This window comes from Antedon bifida, chromosome 6, assembly GCF_963402885.1.
Source record: "Antedon bifida chromosome 6, ecAntBifi1.1, whole genome shotgun sequence".
NCBI classification, from domain to species: Eukaryota; Metazoa; Echinodermata; class Crinoidea; order Comatulida; family Antedonidae; genus Antedon; species Antedon bifida.
The window spans coordinates 24,601,462-24,621,719 of record NC_136231.1 but is presented as its reverse complement, the minus strand read 5'-3'; the positions used below and the strand labels follow the sequence as shown (position 1 = coordinate 24,621,719).

Sequence of the window (20,258 nt, the reverse complement as noted above, 5' to 3'; positions counted from 1 at the left end):
GTGTAACATTACCACAAAACTGTGCCTACATGTTAAAAAACTACAATTTTATGTAAAAAACTGTTTTTATTTTTGCGTTACATCCCCACAAAGCTTGAAAAAGTAGAGTATGTTTTGCAGGCATCTTCTCATAATGAATTTTAGATTACCAGGGCGCCTATTTTCTACAAGTGGGCATATCGGTTTAGTTAGCTTAGTACTAATTATTTTGTGCTCTAGCCTACGAACACGTTTAGAACATCTGCAAATAGGTTTTCGTTCCTATACTATTAAATATGCGGCAAAAGAAAAAAAAAATAATTGCATATTTGTCTTTAGTCGTAAACAAGCAAGAAACTTGTAAATCGAAATAATAGATGGATCACATTGTGTGTTTAATGTTATCGTACTTTTGTTTTATACAACAATTCCATCTGCCTTATTATTACGGTTTGTTTTTAGGTCAATGCACTCTATACTACTATTATGATGTAAAGCTCTGTCTACACTTTCAAACTAGTTTTTCTAAAAGGACACAGATTCAATTTAAATTGACAGATTATGAAAATTAATCTCAATTAAAATACACTATCAAACTTTATGTGACAAAAAAGTGTGATGTGCCAAAATATAGTAGTCAAATACCCAAATATGGTAGTGATATACCCAAATATGGTAATGATATGACATCATCATGTCCATATATGGGCACATCATATTTTGTTGTTACATAAAGTTTGATAGTGTAGACAGAGCTTAAGAAATTCTAGAGATGCAGACGCAGAGTATTCGTATTCTACATTACTCCATTCAGATGGGCTCAGATTCAATTTGAATTGACAGATTACGAAAATGAATCTCAATTAAAATAGTTAGATAAATTAATTCCATGTAATAGACTTATACAATTAATTTTACTTAATTTCAATGAAATAAACATTAACCCCAATTAATATAATTAGCTCAATTAGTTTCAAATGGTAGAGTTCGATTAATATTCTTGACGTCTTCAGTTTCAAAGAGAAAATATCGTAAAGAATGTTTACAATCATACTCATACTAAAACCATAATGGCTAGGAAAGTGCAATAAAATCGTCACACAAGGCTTATCAATATTATTTTATTACATCCTAATTTCAATCAATCAAAATCAACATTTATTTCCAAAAAGGTGGCGTCACCAAAAAAGCGAAAGCTTGTGTCAGGGACGCCAAAACAAAACATTCAAAAGCAGAACATATAAAATAAGATACAGAAATGAAAATAACAATAAAACGAAAAGCGGTACATATCAATTGCAGTATAAATCATATTAATGCATTTTTACTATTGCTAAAGGTAAATATATTAACAAAAAAACCAAAAAAAGCCAAAAAACATGGCCTCTAAGTATTGTTTGATAATAAATAATATTTAGCAATCTTTTTGAAACTATTTACATTTTGTATGTTTTGTAGCGAAAGAGGCAAAACATTCCAAAGTTTTGCACCAGAGTATCTAATACTTTGGTGAAATATGGTAGTCCTGTGTTTTGGGAGATGAATATAAGAGGATGACCTAGTGTTGTAGTTATAGAAATTAACATTAAATTTAAACATATCGTAAAATCTATGAGGATAATTATGATTAACACAGTTATGAACAAAAATATATTGCTGATAAGTATTTATATCTTTAAGTGTCATTATATTAAGTTCCTTAAATAGAGGACCCGTATTAGCTGTAAAAGAAGATTTTGAAATTATTCGTATGATTCTTTTTTGGAGCAATGTTAATTTATTAAGATTAGATTGAAAAGTATTACCCCAGACCACATTACAATATGAAAAATAAGGAAGAACAAGAGAATTATATAAGGTACGGAGGATATTTACAGGAACTAAACGTTTAATTCTGTTGATTACTCCTATACTTTTAGATATTTTAGTCATTAATTCGTTGATATGGTATTTCCAAGTCAACTGCTCATCAATTAAGACACCGAGAAATTTTGTTTGTTCTACTCTTTGAATGTCATCATTGTTAAGTACAATTTTTAAATTATCTACATCATCAGCCTTCTTTTTCTTATTACTAAAAATAATATAATTACATTTCTTTGAATTTAATGATAATCTATTAGCCTTAAACCATTCACAAATATAATGTAGTTGGTTGTTTGCAGTACGATATAATTCATAGATGTCATCATTACTGTAAAATATATTTGTATCATCGGCATATAGTATAAATGAAAAAAGATCCGATGTCTTAAAAATGTCATTAACATATAAAATAAATAATAGTGGTCCAAGTAGCGATCCTTGTGGTACTCCACATGTTATATTTTTCAGTTCCGACAGCAGAGATTCATATTTTGTACACTGGGATCGATTTTCAAGGTAACTTTTGAACCATTGTAAAGCAACACCACGAATTCCATAATAACTTAACTTATATAATAAAATGTTATGGTTTATCGTATCAAATGCTTTGGATAGATCCAAAAAAATACCTATTGCATGTGATTTGTTCTCAAAAACACTAATAATTCTATCTGTAAGATCCACCAGAGCCATTGAAGAAGAAAATTTGCTACGAAAACCATATTGACCATTATGAAGAATATCGTACTTATCTAGAAAAGAAACAGTTCTAACAAAGGCAATACGTTCTAAAATTTTGGAGAAGCATGATAAAATAGAAATTGGTCTATAATTACTAATGTCTCCTTTGTCTCCAGATTTGTAAACGGGTGTAATCTTAGCTATTTTTAGTTGGCTGGGAAAAATACCCTTAACTAATGATGCGTTAAAAATATGGCAGAGCGGTTTGCTAATTAAGGCTGCTACCGCTTTAACCACATTAGGACATAAACCGTCAAACCCAGCAGCTTTATTATTTTTAAAATTATTTATTATATCACATATTTCTTCTTCGGTCGTTGGAAAAAAGTACATTGAATGGTTGTTTGGTTGTTTTAAATAATCATTATAATCAGTGTTTCCAGAGGGAATTTTTCTATCAAGTGAGGGACCAATTTTTGTAAAAAAGTCATTAATGCATTTGCAATATCTTGCGGTTGATCCAAAGATCGACCATCACAAGTAAAATTAGTATTTTGCTTACATTTGCTTACATAATTTTTTTTAAAATTATTTATTACATCCCATGTTTTCTTTATGTTCGATTTAGTATTGGAAAATTGTTCGTTATAATAAGCTAATTTAGATGTTTTAACAAGAGTATTCAATTTATTTCTAAAGGTTTTATACTTTAACTCATTTGGGCCTGTTGGATATTTAAGAAACTTTTTATACAGTTTATTTTTATGATTAATAGACTGTAAAATCCCATTAGTCATCCATGGTTTTAATTTTCTCTTATTTTTGTTTTTAACAGTATGCAATGGAAAATTGTTTTGGTATACTGTTGTAAATTTGGATTGGAACAAATCATAAGCATTTTCAGGGTTAGACAAAGACATTACATCATCCCAACCGTTTGTAGCCAGATCTTGTTTAAAATTTTCAATATTTAGAGGATTTATTAGGCGATACGACTGAATAGGGACGTCATTTTGAAATGAATCATTTATAAATGAAGTGATTTAAAAGCCCATTTAATCGTTTACGTGAAGACTTTTTCGATTGACTAACGATAGTGTAATCAAATTTTTATTTCTCAGTCCATCAACGAGCATGGAATTCAACAAGACATGTCATAAAGTGCTTACTTAACATTTTCACCCAATTCCCAGTGCTGTATCTCCACATACTATCTATTTACGAAGTATCATAGGAATATTTGGTAATACAGCATTACATGCGGTGCCTGTATCATTTAAGGTTAGGTTAAAGGTTTAGGATACTCTAGATACATGTGATGTTGTAAATATAATATTCCTATGATCCTTCGGAAATAGATACCGTACAGTACCGAGAATCGGCTGATATTACTGTAGGCTTACTTTTGTACATCTACTATTGTACTATTACATTTTGACATTAAATTTAAAGTTGTATTTATAGTAACGTTTAATAATACATAGAAATATCGTTATTTAGGCTCAGACGGAATAGGTAATAATCTCTATAGCAGTGTCATACGCACACAATTTAGCATTTTCAATGTAAAGTTGTAAAAAAATGTGATGTGCCCATATATGGACATGTTGATGTCATATCACTACTATATTTGGGCAAATCACATTTTTTTTGTCGAACTAGTTTGATAGTGTAGACAGAGCTTAAGATGTATTTACATTTGGTAACGTATATAACCGTTAGTTGACATGCGATTTTGGATTAGAAACATCCCATTGTTTTTCTCTTTAGGGTTTGGTGATATAGGCCTATTGATTTATCCGGTTGTATAATTCAGATACTGATAATGACCATTTTGCCTGATAAACTGATATAAACATTGACATCCCTGTTGTCAGTACATTTTTTGTATCTTCGTATTATAGTCTTTGCATTCACTCACAGATTATTTTATTATTGAATTTTCTTTTGCCTCAGATCATTTGAGATAGAGAGCATTGATCTATATGATAATGTTATATTGAAAGCATAGCATTAAACATTTTGATACATGATTATAGACGTTAAAAACCTTACTCATTAGGTATAATTTTAACGACTTTGCTGATATCGTTAGAAAATATTACTCAACAAGACGTTTCTATAAACAGGTGTATTTCTGCGTCATTGCATACTTTTATAGCATGTTGTTTAATCCACAGTAAGTGTTATGCAACGTTTTTGTCACACGGACTGTAAATTTAATTTCCTTCTTATTTATATTGGATATAGTTATACAGTAGAACAGCTTAATTAACACATCGCCAGCATCAGTTTATCTGACATTAAAAGGTTTAGAAAAATGATTGTTTACAGCGATGTATGATATATAAACAGCGTAATAAAATCTGCCGATTTATATAAAGCGTGGTTCCCACAAGAACGCAACGCAGTGACGTATCGACGCAAAGTGTTGTATTGCGTAATCACAAGTGGGAACCGACGACGCAATAGTGCTGCAAACATCGTAGGTTTGATTTCACGCAGGCGGGGGCAAAAGCAATGATTGGAAGGGCATTTTCTTACGTTGCGTAGATTGCTTTACTTTGCGTCGCTAGTGGGAACCAAGCATTATGGAGCTATCATGAAATAATACAACATCAAATGTCTCTCTCTCTCTCAGAAACGAAAAAACCCCTCGGGCTATAATTAGTCTATAATGTTTGTAGTGTATTAATTGTATAATAATATTAGCACATCTATGAGATGCTTGGACTTTGGATAACAGTTGCAGGATAGAAAAACAGGACTCGGCCTATAGGGACTAATATCATTACATCTTGGTCGATAAATGTATGTGGAGTGCGGTACGGTAGTGAGTAGCATCTTTGAATGCATAATGGCTAAATTATTATTGATATCGACGTAGAAACGTATGGGGTTTACAGACGCTAGTCTAATTGACTCTGATTGAGGTTATCTTGGAGGTGAAATACATAAAATATACTTACAGAAAAAGAAACGAAACAAGAATTCGGAAAGAAACATAGGAGGAACGTAGACTTGTTAAGGCGTGGATGTGCAGAAAAGGCTCTTGAATGATAACAGTTTAGGGACATAATTCAAGACTAATTTTTTGAACGAATGTTCTAACTAAGGTTTATAATGCTTCCTATTGTTTGCCATTTGTTTTCAAACTTGAGAAAGCAAAAAGAAAATGTGGATTCTTTGACTTTTCTTGAGAGGCGGAAACAATTTCCTGAAATAGCCAATAAGATTTGCCGTTAGAGGGCGCGATTTTATTACGTTTGAAGTAACGTAATTTAAAACTAGTTAGAACGATTGTTAAACAGAAGGCCACAACTGGCACTATTATTGACAATTAACATGGACGTTTGTGTTGTGGATAGGAATAGCACATTCTTTGTGAGTATTAACCGGAATCTTAACAGTTATATATGGTTATAGGTAGGCATAATTATGATTTTATCTTAAGTATTGATAGGCCTACGTCAGTGACGTGCCCGTACAGTACAAAAGCGACCGAAACATTGTTAACGCTCCTTGAACGTGTCGAAGCATCTGTTGTTGTAGGCCTAATCATTGTGGTGTGACTGACAATAACCATCTACTTATGTTATCATATAATAGGCCTACATGGTTATACATTAATTTATTACATATTATGGTTTGTTTTATCATGTTAGACGTTTCTATCCATTATATAGTTAAAAAGTACAGCCATTGTAAATAGGCTACATACAATAATAAACGGCCATAAAATATACGTATTTTAATTTTTAGTATATATTTAAAATACCATGGTTACTTCGGAAACCATGCAATTAACATGCCAATATCCTTCCAATAATCTAACTATACTTTCAAACCATACCTTATGTGTTGCCATGGGTAACGGTGATTAATGATGATTGGAATTAGGACTCATTAATAATACTCGATTTATATCATGAATATACTTTTGTAAGTTTATTTTTCATATAGCAATTGACCTTTTAAAACCATTTGACTTTGTATTTTTGGTCATTATTGGTATAATATTAATGTATCGCCAGATGCAATTAAAAAAATGATGAATACATCAGTAAAAACTAGGGTTACATTTTGGTATATACCAACCCTCCGTTTATTAACACAGAACATAAATTTATAGTATTAATATACATGCAAAAAAAAAAAAATAGACAGCTCCACGTGCAATACTAATGAGACAGGTGTCTAATCATCCATCGATAAAGCGATATTTTGGTGGTCAATCTTGAAATCTGACTTTTGTTTGACAATAAATATTCATAAATTTAAATAAAAATCACCAAAAAATACTAAAATTAAAAACTACAAATGATTAAAACATATAAAAATGTTACTAAAATGACGATCGGCGTTATGAAATTGTGGCTACTTAGTATAAAACTGACATAATCAGTGCATATACGTGTTGTACTTTTATTAATGATGGTGATGATATAAAGTGTAAATGTATTTTAAATCGAAATAGGTCATATTGATATATTTTTGTTGCTATTCATTTGGTTATCTTTAGATTTGATTAGTAAACTGTATCTAAATACTAATTATTATTATAATTTCCCGACTGATGAATATATTAAATTACATTACGCCAGACACCTTACTAAAATATACACGGTGTATGTGTTTGAATGTGTGTTAGTCAACATTACGCCATACAAATAGCACTATCCGAATTGTGGTATATTAATTAAATTGATTAACTTTTTATGTACAGCAAATCCCACGTTGAAGCCGCTTACACTGTCCGTGTTATTCAATCGATGGTAAATCAATAGTGCTTCTTTCAGTAAATCTTTTGGAGCTTAGGCTGATTGTTTGGAGATACGTTGTAGGCTAGAGAAGGACGGGACAATTTAAACTGTATCTGAAATAGTTTACCCATTATGTAATGCAGTTATCTAATTTGGTTCAAAGAAAATAACACAGAGGTGTACAGTATACCATTTTCAAATGGAAATGTCCGTGAAAAATATGAACATATCTAGCTTAAGTTGTGCATAAAGAAAAGTTATAATGTATCAAAATAGTATCATTTAATTAACATTTTTGCTTGCCTATTTCGTCAAACCGTATACATACACTTATGACACTGAAAATTTGGTACCGGTAGTTGATGGTAACATATTAATTAATGTTCATGGTTAGTGTTAAAGAAATATGAGAGTATTATGATGGTTAATTATTGTGATGATGTTGATGTACGGTAGAGGACATGAAAGTGAGGTTGAGATAAAGGTACAGCATTATGAAGATGTGCCAATGACGAGGGATTAAGCCCTAATTGTTCCTGGCACAGTAAGACCATGGGTAAGACCAAATCCGTGAGAGGAACTGGATGATGACGGTGATAGTGAGATCGAGATGATGGTACAGTATACTATCAAATCATTTACCAATGAAGTACCAAAATGGTTATGATGATGACGATGGTAATGGTATACAGATATGAAGTACAACAGATAGTTGTCAAAGATAAACTTCACCTCACCGGAAAATAAAATGCATCACTAGTTAAAACATTCTCGTGAAAAGGTTAAGTGCCTGGCCTAGAACATAATTCGTTTTGCAGAATAATCAGTAAGTATAGTACATTTAATCAATAGTTTGCGGTAATTCATAGGGAATGTTAGATATAGAGCGAGTCAAACTTTCAGATCATTAAATTCATTTATGTTGTCTATATGTGTTGTATTGTACCAAATGTGAGGAGCTCGTATAGTCCGTTGATAATTCTCTACCTCAGCACAGCAGAGATCATTAGTGAAGTATTCTGTTGGGAAATCTTTGTATTTATTAAAATTTCTGTGCGAAATTGAACGATTAGAGTAACCGTACATTTCTATTCTGAATTGATGTTTCCGTACGTCAGGGCAAAAAGGGCATGTGTTATTCTGTCAAGAACGAGGCTTACGCATTTCAGAGGTACCCAATGATAAAAAGTGTTAAATGAAAGTCAAACATTGTGTATGATGAACATCGCTTTGTAAGAAAATTCGATAAACGGAACATTAGTACCCGTATCATGAAAAAGTCCCAGTGCATGGGGGATGCTTAGATTTGTCCCAAGTCTGATAGTTATTTCGAGGCTTTCGATTTTTTTCTGAAATAGTTTCAAGCTGAAGTAGTATATGTATGAGACGCCATATATGCCAAAATATTTATTTTTTTACTAATATTAAGTCAAAGCAGGCTAGATGTTCATACCAAGATATTAATATTACTTTGTCCAGATTATATTTGATTTGCTTTTATTAAATAATTTTACCTTTTAGAAGAAGTAGACCAAGTAGAAGTAAGCAACTTAGCAATATTTTACATGTAAAATAGGTTGATTTTTTGGTCCAATAACTTTTCGCACTAACATAGACGATACAACACGTGAAGATCATTGTGTGTCATCATAGTGTACGAAAAATATTCATGTCTATATAAAAATGTGTAAAGGTAAATCCTTATTTAATCTCTAAGGATATGTTATTGATTGAGGTCGGTGATAATAGTATTGCCTGAGTGATTAGGATAAGTATACATAAAAACATACATATTATTAAACGTGTTCACGGTAATTATAAAATGTACGGTACGTAAAGGTGGATGATATGAGCATTCGGTACAGGTCCCTCTGACACGTATAGTACATCAAACGAATTCACAGCTAAACGCCTGACTTCACTGACATCAATAAAAGCTCAGAAGACTGTAGAAATAATTGTGAAACGTACCGATGAACTTGTACACAACACAAGTGTATTAGTAGGATCAGATTATTAGTACAATGTCATCTCAAAGATACACACAGACCTTACGTGTTGTCATTGATTTTTAGAGCCTTGGGAATAATGTGCGTCTTAATTACTGTGCAATTATCATATTTAATATATAATTACATAAGTTTAAGTTTCGTCATAACCTATATTGATCAAGACTGAGCGTACGGGTACGGCTACAAAATTACATCGCGATAACTTGGCCCGGATAACGAAAAACACCCCACTAATTTAGGAAAACTATCGTCCAATGGATTGTTCAGGAGGTTGTTGTCAGGTAATCACGACGAATATATATTAGTATTTATCATTGGTTCTTACCTTGTTACACTTTCTTGATGATTGTACTAAGTAGGCTGCCAAACATCCAAGCAGAAATGTATTATTATTTTTGTTTACATTTTGATCTTCAGTTGCCATCAAAGTTTTCAGTAGGCCTATTAAAGTGTGGTTTTTTTCGACTCTCAAAACCAGGGAAGAGTGAAATTTCTCTTCCCTGCTCAAAACCATCAACAAAGCTAAAAATATGCAGAAGCACTGCACCATCATTTTAATGTAATTAGTATAAATCAATAATTTAAATGTCTATCGGAAAACCAACATTTACACGACGACTGCTTCAATGCTTTTACTGTTAATCTACAAACAAATCATTTCTTTAAGTTGAATGGTCGAGACATATTAAATAATTATGTTAACTATAACTAAATGTAAAAGGAAATATCACGTCTACTTGCTGCATTCACCTGCGCTGCGGTTCCCTCATAAAAACGGCCTGTGAGCAGTCTACCCGATTATCGTATTGACAAAATCGTTCTTCCTCGTTTTGTATATTTTGCCAGGAGCGTTTAGGTTTTAACTTTATTGGATTATCACTGAAAGTAATTAGATTGTAAAGAGAAATAGACGTTTTGCATTCGGCGGATTCTGATTTGAGGCTACCCTGGTACGTTCAGATGCAATTTAGGCAACAACAGGGTCGCATCAATTGTTGTCAATGCATAAAATAAACCGAGAATAAACTAATATAATTCTCCTTGTGTTAGTTATTATTAACAGATATAACCCTAAGGAGACGTCTTCGGGACTAAACAAAGTTTCCCCTTAATAGTGGTGTCCCCTGAATAGAGGTGGGTCGTAGTGTTAAAACATTGCCCCATAAAGAAAAATGTTCCCTAAAGCTTGGTTCCCACTAGCGACGCGCCGTAACGCAACCTACGCAACGTAAGAAAATGCCCTTCCAATAATTGTGTTTGCCCCCGCCTGGTGAAATCAAACCTGTGATGTTTGCAGCACTATTGCGTCGTCGGTTCCCACTTGTGATTACGCAATACAGTTCTTTGCGTCAATGCGTCACTGTGTTGCGTTCTAGTGTGAACCAAACTTTACTCGGGATATCTTTGGAGTTGGAGTGTCCCAACGGAGAGGTTTTATTGTATTCTGTTGACTGCGCCTTAAAAGAAACACTTTCCAACGGGAAAGGATATTCTCATGAACTCATAGCAAATAAACCGGTTATTCAGGACATACGCGTATACAGCAAGTACGTTTTAAGAACAGACATTATAGTAGACACACGTATCCTGCTGGTTATTATTATCAGCCTATATTTGCATGAAACATAATTATGCTTCAAGTCTAAAAAAACCAATAGATTCTAATGATTATGTTTGATTTAAAGAACATAAGACGAAGCTTAAACTATTGAGAGTGAACTGATGATTCACCGTTTCCATATATATATTCGATTATTATCAGAAATCATCTTCATTACTTAATAAATCTACACATTTTCTCTGCTTCGTCATTTCCAATATTGCAGTAAGTCATTTTCTCAATTTACCGTTAATCACAAAATGTGCAAAACAAAAATCCAAGGATTATATTGTTGGAATATCATAATAGTGTATCCATCGGCTTGTTAATACTGTACGTGAAATACAACATGGAACTGAAGTATTAGATTATGTCTATCGCTCCTCTTTCAACAAATGCGTTTCTTGTGTAGTAATAACAAATTGGTTTGTCGTGTAGGCTACCGAATTCGTAGGCCTATGCTTAACATACGAAACAAATTAATAAAATTGCTTTCAACAATGTGTTATTTGTTTACTGTATTTTCACTAGACTATTATACAAATAATAATAATAATTTTTTTTCGTAACAATTTAAAAAAGTACTATTACACGATCATTTAATAGTACGTACTATTGCACACCAACTGACCCACTATCGTCCAATCAAATGACAAGAATTTATTTAGGTGTTATATAAACTGTATAGCTGCTATGCTATATAATATTAGAGCGAGTCATATGGCCGAGCGGTTAAGGCAGGGGCGCCGTTTATCGTACCTAAAGAGCCAACTAACATCGGCAAGGGTTCGAGGCCGACTCGCTCCTAGTTCTGGTGGTGGAACAAGTCTTCTCGGATAAGGACTATAAACCGTAGGTCCAGTGTACACAGTTATAACCTGTGTGTACTTTAAAGAACCCAGTTCATTATTCGAAAAAGAGTAGGGGGTTACCCCGGTGAACTGGTTCACACAATAGCCTCTGTATCAGGGGGATTACCACCTATCTGATAGGACAGTGATTAATTCACTATTGGTAATCCTTGGCCACAGTGCCTAAAGACATAAAATAAAATAAATATGCTTCTCGTGAAAACTGAAATGTGTGTAATGTAATTTCAAGAATTATCAAGATATATCTGGTAAAAATATTACCGTCATCCTTAAAAGGGAAATCTTCTTATAATAATACCATCAAGATTATCAACATATCCAGATTACAAATTCTCATTCCAGAAATGTTAACATCCACTTTTAGGATTACGCAGCCTATCAATTGTACAAAAAAAATGCTTTCACTGATAAAAGCTGTCGCACATTAGGAAACGTCAAATTTAATATAGGCTACATATTTTTGTTAAGAGAATTCGTGCAGACAGGCTATACATATTTTTGTTTATGGAATTTAGGCAGATAGGCTATATACATATTTTTGTATGTTGTTTAGAGTTTGGGCAGATACGGTACATTAGTTGATGTGAAATTGATGGAAAACATTTTATTTTCTTCTTTTTTAACACGTGACCGATGTATCGTCTTTATTTTTAAAAAGAAGTGCTTTGTGCCTTGAGAGTATTATAGTTAGGTTTCATTTTTATTGTAGAGTGATTATAAGTCTCTTATGATAAAAGTGCAATAATTACATGTCTTTCTTTTAAAATGTTTGTGTATATGTTGGCAATAATGCAATAGAACAATTTGGAAAACGATCATTGATGTCAAATATGGATGTAGTAGGAGAGGATTTATATTGGTTGGTCATGAATTTTAATCTTGAACCAAAATAAGAATTCGTATTTAATCATCCTACTGTACCTCATCACTATAGTATTTGTTTTGTTTTTCTAAAATAACTTTGAAATCAAATTAAAATCAGGTTATACAAACGTCGTGGTAAAGTAATATTGTTGTATGAAATCAATATGTATCTTAATTTGAAATGAATACCGAGTGTGCACCTTTTAAACCAAGTGGTTATAATTAATACAACAAGAAGTAATTTATCGCTGACGCATCGCTGGAAACCCAACCATAACTACCTTTCAACGCTACCTGTTCGCAGCTAGTAATTAGGCTTTGGTTATTTTATGAAACACGCTGTGATTTGATAGATACAAATATCGAGCGGCAAAGGGGAGCTGTAAAATGTTGTCTGCGTTGATGCAGTGATTATATATATATGTAAAATGTGATGATTAAGGTACGTATTCTTGTATGTTTATAACAATACGGATACACATGCATTTTTTTAAATATCAGGCGCAGGATTATAATTATTACCAATAATTAATTAGACAATATCATATGCTTGATATGAATATACACACGTGAGTTTGCTTAAGATACCAAGATGGTAAAAACAGTAATTTACGAAACCGAAATAAATTATAATAACGCAACGTTTAATTTTAATGAATAATATTCTGTATTAGGCGTCGTTGTAAATTCTACGCTGTTGTGTAGATTTAAAGGAACAGTTCCTAAATCACTACTTTATTTTGTTGAAAATAGATTCATTTGCATTACAAGACTTACCAAGCCCCTTTAATATTTACAACGTCGTAACTGACAAGATGATCTGACCATACGTGTGCTTATATTATATTGCATAATTTAATTTTGATATTTATATATGCTTGTTTACCAATTTAAATGTATTAAAAATTACGGTAACCTGTCTAATATATAACACATACAATATACGATATTGCCATAAGCTAGTATATAGTACATTGATGACGCGTTTTACAATACAAAATGTATCTAGTTGACGCGTCAACATTGTTTACCAGGTAACAGCAAAATCTTTGTGGTAACAAAAGTAATATGTCAAAATGTATATATAAATGAGTTTTGTAATCTTAATTGAGTCATTTAATTAGTATTAAGTTATTCCACGAGTATCGCAAGGCGTCACACTTATATTGTTAATTACAAAAAAATCTTAATTAATTTGTTCGTTTGTTTCACAGGAGTCGGTGTACCGAAGGCGTTAGCATGATCTGCAGTTGTTAATCATCTAGCTGGAATCCGCGACGGATGCTCAATCAAATTTCACCTTGCAGGCAACTGCTAGAGGTATGGATTCCATTCTAATATTATTATCTCAATTCCTAGTTGTCAGCTGCGCGTGTGTGCGTTAGGCGCCGGCACAATTTGTATTTCGTTAGTACTGTACCGGTACAGTTATGATAATGAGTATAATTCAGTACATTGAAAACAACACGATGCCGAAAATCTATTTTATGATGATATTCAATAATAATCTGATTGACGAGACCGCACTGGGCCTTTAGTTATAATCACGTTCATTTGTTTCTTTCATCTAAATTGTCGGTAATGAATACTAAACTAAAGTTTGTTGCAAAGGCCAATTTAAGGCGTAATGGTACCGGTAATGTTGTTGGAATGACGTATGAGTCTTACAAAGCGCTGATACTTCACAAACCCTTTAATTGCTTTCAAAGTCCCACTAGCGACGCAGCATAACGCAACCTACGCAACGTAAGAAAATGCCCTTCCCATAATTGTGTTTGCCCCCGCCTGCGTGAAATCAAACCTGCTATGTTTGCAGCATTGTTGCGTCGTCGGTTCCCACTTGTGAGCAATACAGCACTTTGCGTCAATACGTCGTTACGTTACGTCGCTAGTGTGAACCACGCTTTAGGTAAACTATAATTCTAAAAAGTAATCCATTTAATATTTATGAGATTGTATTACTATTGTATCCTAAGCGTAAATAATTCATACTTTTACTCTATTGTATATTTTAAAAATAAATATTGATTTTAAGTTTGCTTTGGTCTAGATAGGTTGTCTGATTTCCGTCTGTCAAAACTCGTCTATATGTTAATATTGTTCTGTTAATTCAATGCAAGCCGATGTCATTACCACCAGTTGCTAATGAAACTGATGGTATGTAGTTAATAATGCATTCTGCTAAGAATGTATAGTTAATGAAGAACAATATTGTACTTTTTCAAAATAAATACATTATGTAAATACTGTAGTTTCTAGATATTTTGTTTTTTTTTGTTGCTTAGTTATAGTTTAGTTATTCTGTTTTGTTTCTTGCCACTGATTCAAAGGTGTATGGTCAACAAATAAATAAATAAATATGTAAGGAAATGTAGTGGATTATTGACAAAACCTCAATCTGGCTTAATTTTCCTAAAATAAAGCCAGAATAAAATGTTTTTGCATAAATGGCGTGTCATAACTACTGTATACATGAGCTATACAGTAGTTGCAAACTATAGTCTCAGACAAGATATATGCTTCTCTGTTATTTTACATACTGTTAAAACGCCTGTACATTTGAAATAGTGTAAATCCTTGTAATAATTGACAAGCGCAACGAAACATGAGTGAAGTTTTGTTGCATTTTTAATATTTCAATTATTATTCCTTTAAATGTAGCGCGTAATATCATGCTCTCCCTCATTATTTGTATTGTAAAATTATGAGACAATTGAAATGATACTGAAATGCGGAGGCCATTTCAACGAGGTTCTAATTCAAAATATGCGTTGTCCCAAAGAAACACTGTGAAATGCATACTTAGTGATGGAAATAATCTTTCATCTTTCACCGAATGAAATTAGTTGTACCATTGCATGAAAAAAAAAACATTCAGACTAGGCCTACAATAAAAATCGCCATGCAAATGTATCTAAATTTTATTTTTTTTTAATCTTTTGTGGTTAACTACCACCTTTATTCAACAATTACAGAATCTCATATATATATTTACATTATTTTCTGCATATGTTTTTGTTATGTTATCTATTACAAAATATATTGCATGTTTAATGAAAAAAGTTGTTTAGCTTAGTTTAATTGATTCTAATAATTTTATTCCCATTAAAAAATAAAGAATAATACAAACAATCTCAAGCTAGTAAATGCATTTTTGTTCTAAATGATCTCCAAAATTGTTCAAATTTATTTTTATTTGATGACAGTTTGGAGACAAGTAGAGGCCAGAACAAAAATTTAGCGGCCTTCTCCTTAACTAATCTTAATTTACACCAACATAAAAAGAAAAAAATACTAAAGTTGCAATCGAGTGTCATTTTCAATGTTATTGTTTATATGCCAAGCAAAACATTGGGGGCGCAATTTTTGTCATACAAAAAATGAAACGGAAAAATAAGAAGTGTGCATTGTAAAAATTGAACCAGTCACACGCTAACACACACACACTGCTGATAGAGAGCAGAAATCCATGTTTTGAGCCGCGCACATGGCATCTAGTATATTGTGATGTTATAAAATGCACTGGGCTACGTCGTGACCTTCATTACATTTAATTATCGACAACAATATGCAATTCAGGATAATCACATTTGCATAATTGTGTATGGATTGAATTTTGTACAGAATACGTATGTTATAGTGTCTACTGTAATAAATGCATATTTCTAACCTTAAAAACATTAACTTTTATTGTAACTAAATTGTCACCATCATGGTCGCATAATCATAATAGGCTACATAGCCATGATAATTATCATTATTATATTCTAATCTTAGAATCATTGCCATTGTCTTAAAGATGTATTGACACCTGAAAAATAATTTTTAGTATTTTTCTTGTTGAATATGCCATTTTAATGTCACATAATAGTTATCCACAAAATCGGATCTAAACCAAATTTATTTACCTGAAAAATTAATTTAAAGCAAAAATATGTCAAATTGGCTGCCAGCCAATGGAGTTTTAGTTGAATTTAACCATTTATTATGTTATTTTTATAAGTGAAAAGCCTTTTTTTTCTACGGAAGTGATTAACTTTATTAAAACTACAAATTACCTATTCAAAGTCTGATTTAATTAATCTTCATTGTTCCTATTTTTTGGGAAAATACATCTTTAATACAATCAATTAATTTGTTTTTCATAACCAGCGATCATTCATGGAAAGTTCTTTTCGTTGAATCTCAAAATGTTCGACTCACTATCGGATTAGGGAACCGACCGACGAACAACTACGTCATGTTAGTTCATTGTGCGCATACCTGAATATTCGTCGCTCCTCAACTCGTCACAGGTTTGGTGGTTTCTAGGTCCAGGCGACGACCGACCTGACCTAGGTTGGTCGTCGGTCCTTGTTCGTGCAAATCGACCTTATTGTAGATCTCTATTGCTGTTTGTTGTAGGCACTAGTTTCCCAACTGTCTGTTTCTATGTAACACTGCTTTAGGTTGCGTTCTAAGTTACCTTTGACATACCCTATCCACTTCCCGTGAAATAAATGAGAGCAATAATTGTTAACACTAACATTCAATCCTACCTATACGTTACTGTATACGTTTTCAGTAAAATTACATTTCGCATGGTCTACTGAGCATTTGATTGACATCCTAGTCTATTATTATTATTCTTATTATTAATTATATATATATACATATATTATTTAACAGCAAAAATTAAGAAACATGAAATTTAAATTGCATACTATATGCTCTAAGAATACATATATTGATTAGTCCTATGATATGCATTAATAAAGTCTAATAAATTGTGTCTCTGAATATTACATAACATACTTAAAGGGGCATTTACTTAAAGCAAAATGTTGGTGTCTATGTATAAACCTTATAATGTTAGTAAGGCAGAGGTATCAAAATTACTACATACAAGTAGTTTTTACTGCGCATGCTCTTAAAGCTTGATTCTCACTCTAAAGCGTGGTTCCCACTACAACGCCACGCAGCGACGTATCGACGCAAAGTGCTGTATTGCGTAATCACAAGTGGGAACCGAGACGCAACAGTGCTGCACAAATCGCAGGTTTGATTTCACGCAGGCGGGGGCAAACACAATTATTGAAAGGGCATTTTCTTACGTTGCGTAAGTTGAATTACGTTGCGTCGCTAGTGGGAACCAAGCTTAAGACGCAACACAAAGACGCAAGTTGACCAATGATCATCCATCGCTTGTAATTGGTCAAATGACTTGCGTTGCTCTTACGTCATTGCGTTGCGTACTAGTGGGAACCAAGCTTAAATCTGCGTTGTAAAATAATCATGAACATTTCCTGATGCATTTATAATACCGATTTATATTTGCGCTTATATTTACGATTATTGTTTTTATGCAAAAGAAACGTACGTGATCTGCTAGCACTTTGCACGTTTTAATCTTTCTGAATTCTGACTGTTTACATGTAGTTTGGCAGCCTTTTTTGGAGTTTGATATCATCGATGGCGATACCCATTTAGTCGGCCTTTTTCAAACAGTAATACAAACCCTGAAGTAATCTATCTCGAATCCGTAAAGAAGCCATTTTTTAAATGTGTTTTTGCATTGTTTTCGCGTTTTTTCTGTAAAGTATTTTATTCCTGGAAGTGCCATTTATATACATATCCGCAATCACGCTTGCAATGACCGAGTTTGAAGTAGTAGCCTCTTTAAAAAAACGCAGTCGCTCACTTTGATGTATTGCTATTGCTAACGCACTGATTAAACGGTGTGAAATATGACCATTAACAATTTTATGCTTAGATTAAAATTTATGATGGCAATATTTTAATCATAACGTCGAGAGCATATTGCAGCGTAACAATACAAGCCATTTATTAATCTTAATGTTGATTGTAATTTGTGATAATAACTGTTCACAATAGTATATATTGATTAAAATCTCTACGTTTTGGTCTTGGAATGTAGGTTGGATTTCCTCGTTTCTCTAACGTATATAACTATTGTGCAAAACAATCGTTATGCTTTTAATTGAACCTCCGATCGACAATATTGTTAGTAATGGCAACGTACATGGTGGGTGAACATCATTTAAGCCTAAAGAATTTTATGTAAAGGCAAGGACTGCATCAATTGAAAAACAGGGCGGTAGTGAACATTATTTCGCCTTGTTCGTTTCAAAGAAAATTGGCTCCTTCAATAATACAGTACAGGGATTTTGTCGAAATTTGGACCCTTTTATTTTTGACAAAACTTTTAATAATAAGATGATCATAAGTGCACATAGCGCTTTATACGTGCACATAGTAATATTAGCTAATTTTGTTATGTTTATATTTTTACCATTTTCGACAACATGCCTATACTATTATTATTATAGTGGTGTGCTCTTAATAATCCATTGTATAGTATCACAGTGTAATGCATAACAAAACGATGTTTAGCACAAGAAAATATATATCTCTTTAAAAACTAATCCAAATATGAACTGCAGAGAGCGTAATGTATTTACTGGAATAAATTTATAAAACTAAATGTCATGGGCATATAGATTTTACTTGTTAATCGCGATGTCCACTGAAAATGAATCTATAGTGTACACAATATGTTTTCTTACCTATAGCACAAGAAAATAAATGTCTCCTTAAAAACTAATCCAAATATTAACTACAGGGAGAGTATAAAACTTGTATTGGATTAAATTCATAAAACGACATGTCAATATAGATTTTACAGCAATTAAGCTTGCTACTAATTCCTGCATTTGAGTAATGTAACATCGTACTCTTTGAGTCAACTTTTGATTTAAGTAAGGATTAAATTACAATAAATTATGTTACAGAATTTACTCTCGAAACGCGCTGTATATTATACATAATATCATTTTTATTGAGATATTTTCTTTATATCGCCTGATTTATAGAATTACAGAACAGTTCTTCTGTTTTTATATATGCGAACCATCAAGCCTCTAAATCCTTCATAATATATGGTTATGGTTGCATATTATTACAAATACTGGTCTATTTAAGATTTATTTCCAACCCCATAGGTCTAACAAATTCAAAACTGTACGTGTTTATGACGTCACCAATTCACATTACTAAACAGAAATTACTAGAATTACTTTGAAGTTGTCTTATAAACTTACAGCTGTTATCATATCGATTTTAGCATGGAATAGGCTTACAGAATAGACTACCTAGGCCTACATTCCATTTTCGTCGGTTACAAGCTTGTAGTTTGTACAGTAACGTATCACAGTATTGCCCTAAGAGTAGGTCTAGTGTTTCCATTATATATTCTCTTTAATGATTATATATAGATACATAATTTAGTAAAACCAATGTACAATGCTATAATCAGTTGTTTGTGTTCGAAATACTTGCTCTTTATCCAGCCGTTATTAACGACTAGATAACCACCAGTCATCAGCATATGGTAGTAGGCCTAGGTCTAATCTCCATATAACTATACACATGCGATTAAAAAAGGAAACGGATCAAATCTGAAATAACAGGAAAATACAAAGTTTGAAAAAGTACAAAAAAGACGGAAACTGTAGGATTCAGTAAAACAGAAGCAATGATAAGGTGGAGGCGAGGCAACTCTGTCGTATATTTAGGATAAGATGCTAAACGACTGGACCAAGAGCCTAATAAAATCAAAAAA

General features: G+C 32.4%; 1 protein-coding gene across 1 annotated transcript in view; it reads left to right on the top strand.

The window, feature by feature from the left end:
• LOC144844202 (adhesion G protein-coupled receptor L2-like) overlaps positions 1-20,258 on the top strand; it is a 49,021-nt gene that overhangs the window by 7,150 nt on the left and 21,613 nt on the right. The window contains exon 2 of the mRNA XM_078700973.1: positions 13,852-13,957. The gene's annotated coding sequence lies outside the window, so the exon portion shown is untranslated. The remainder of the gene's footprint in view (positions 1-13,851; positions 13,958-20,258) is intronic.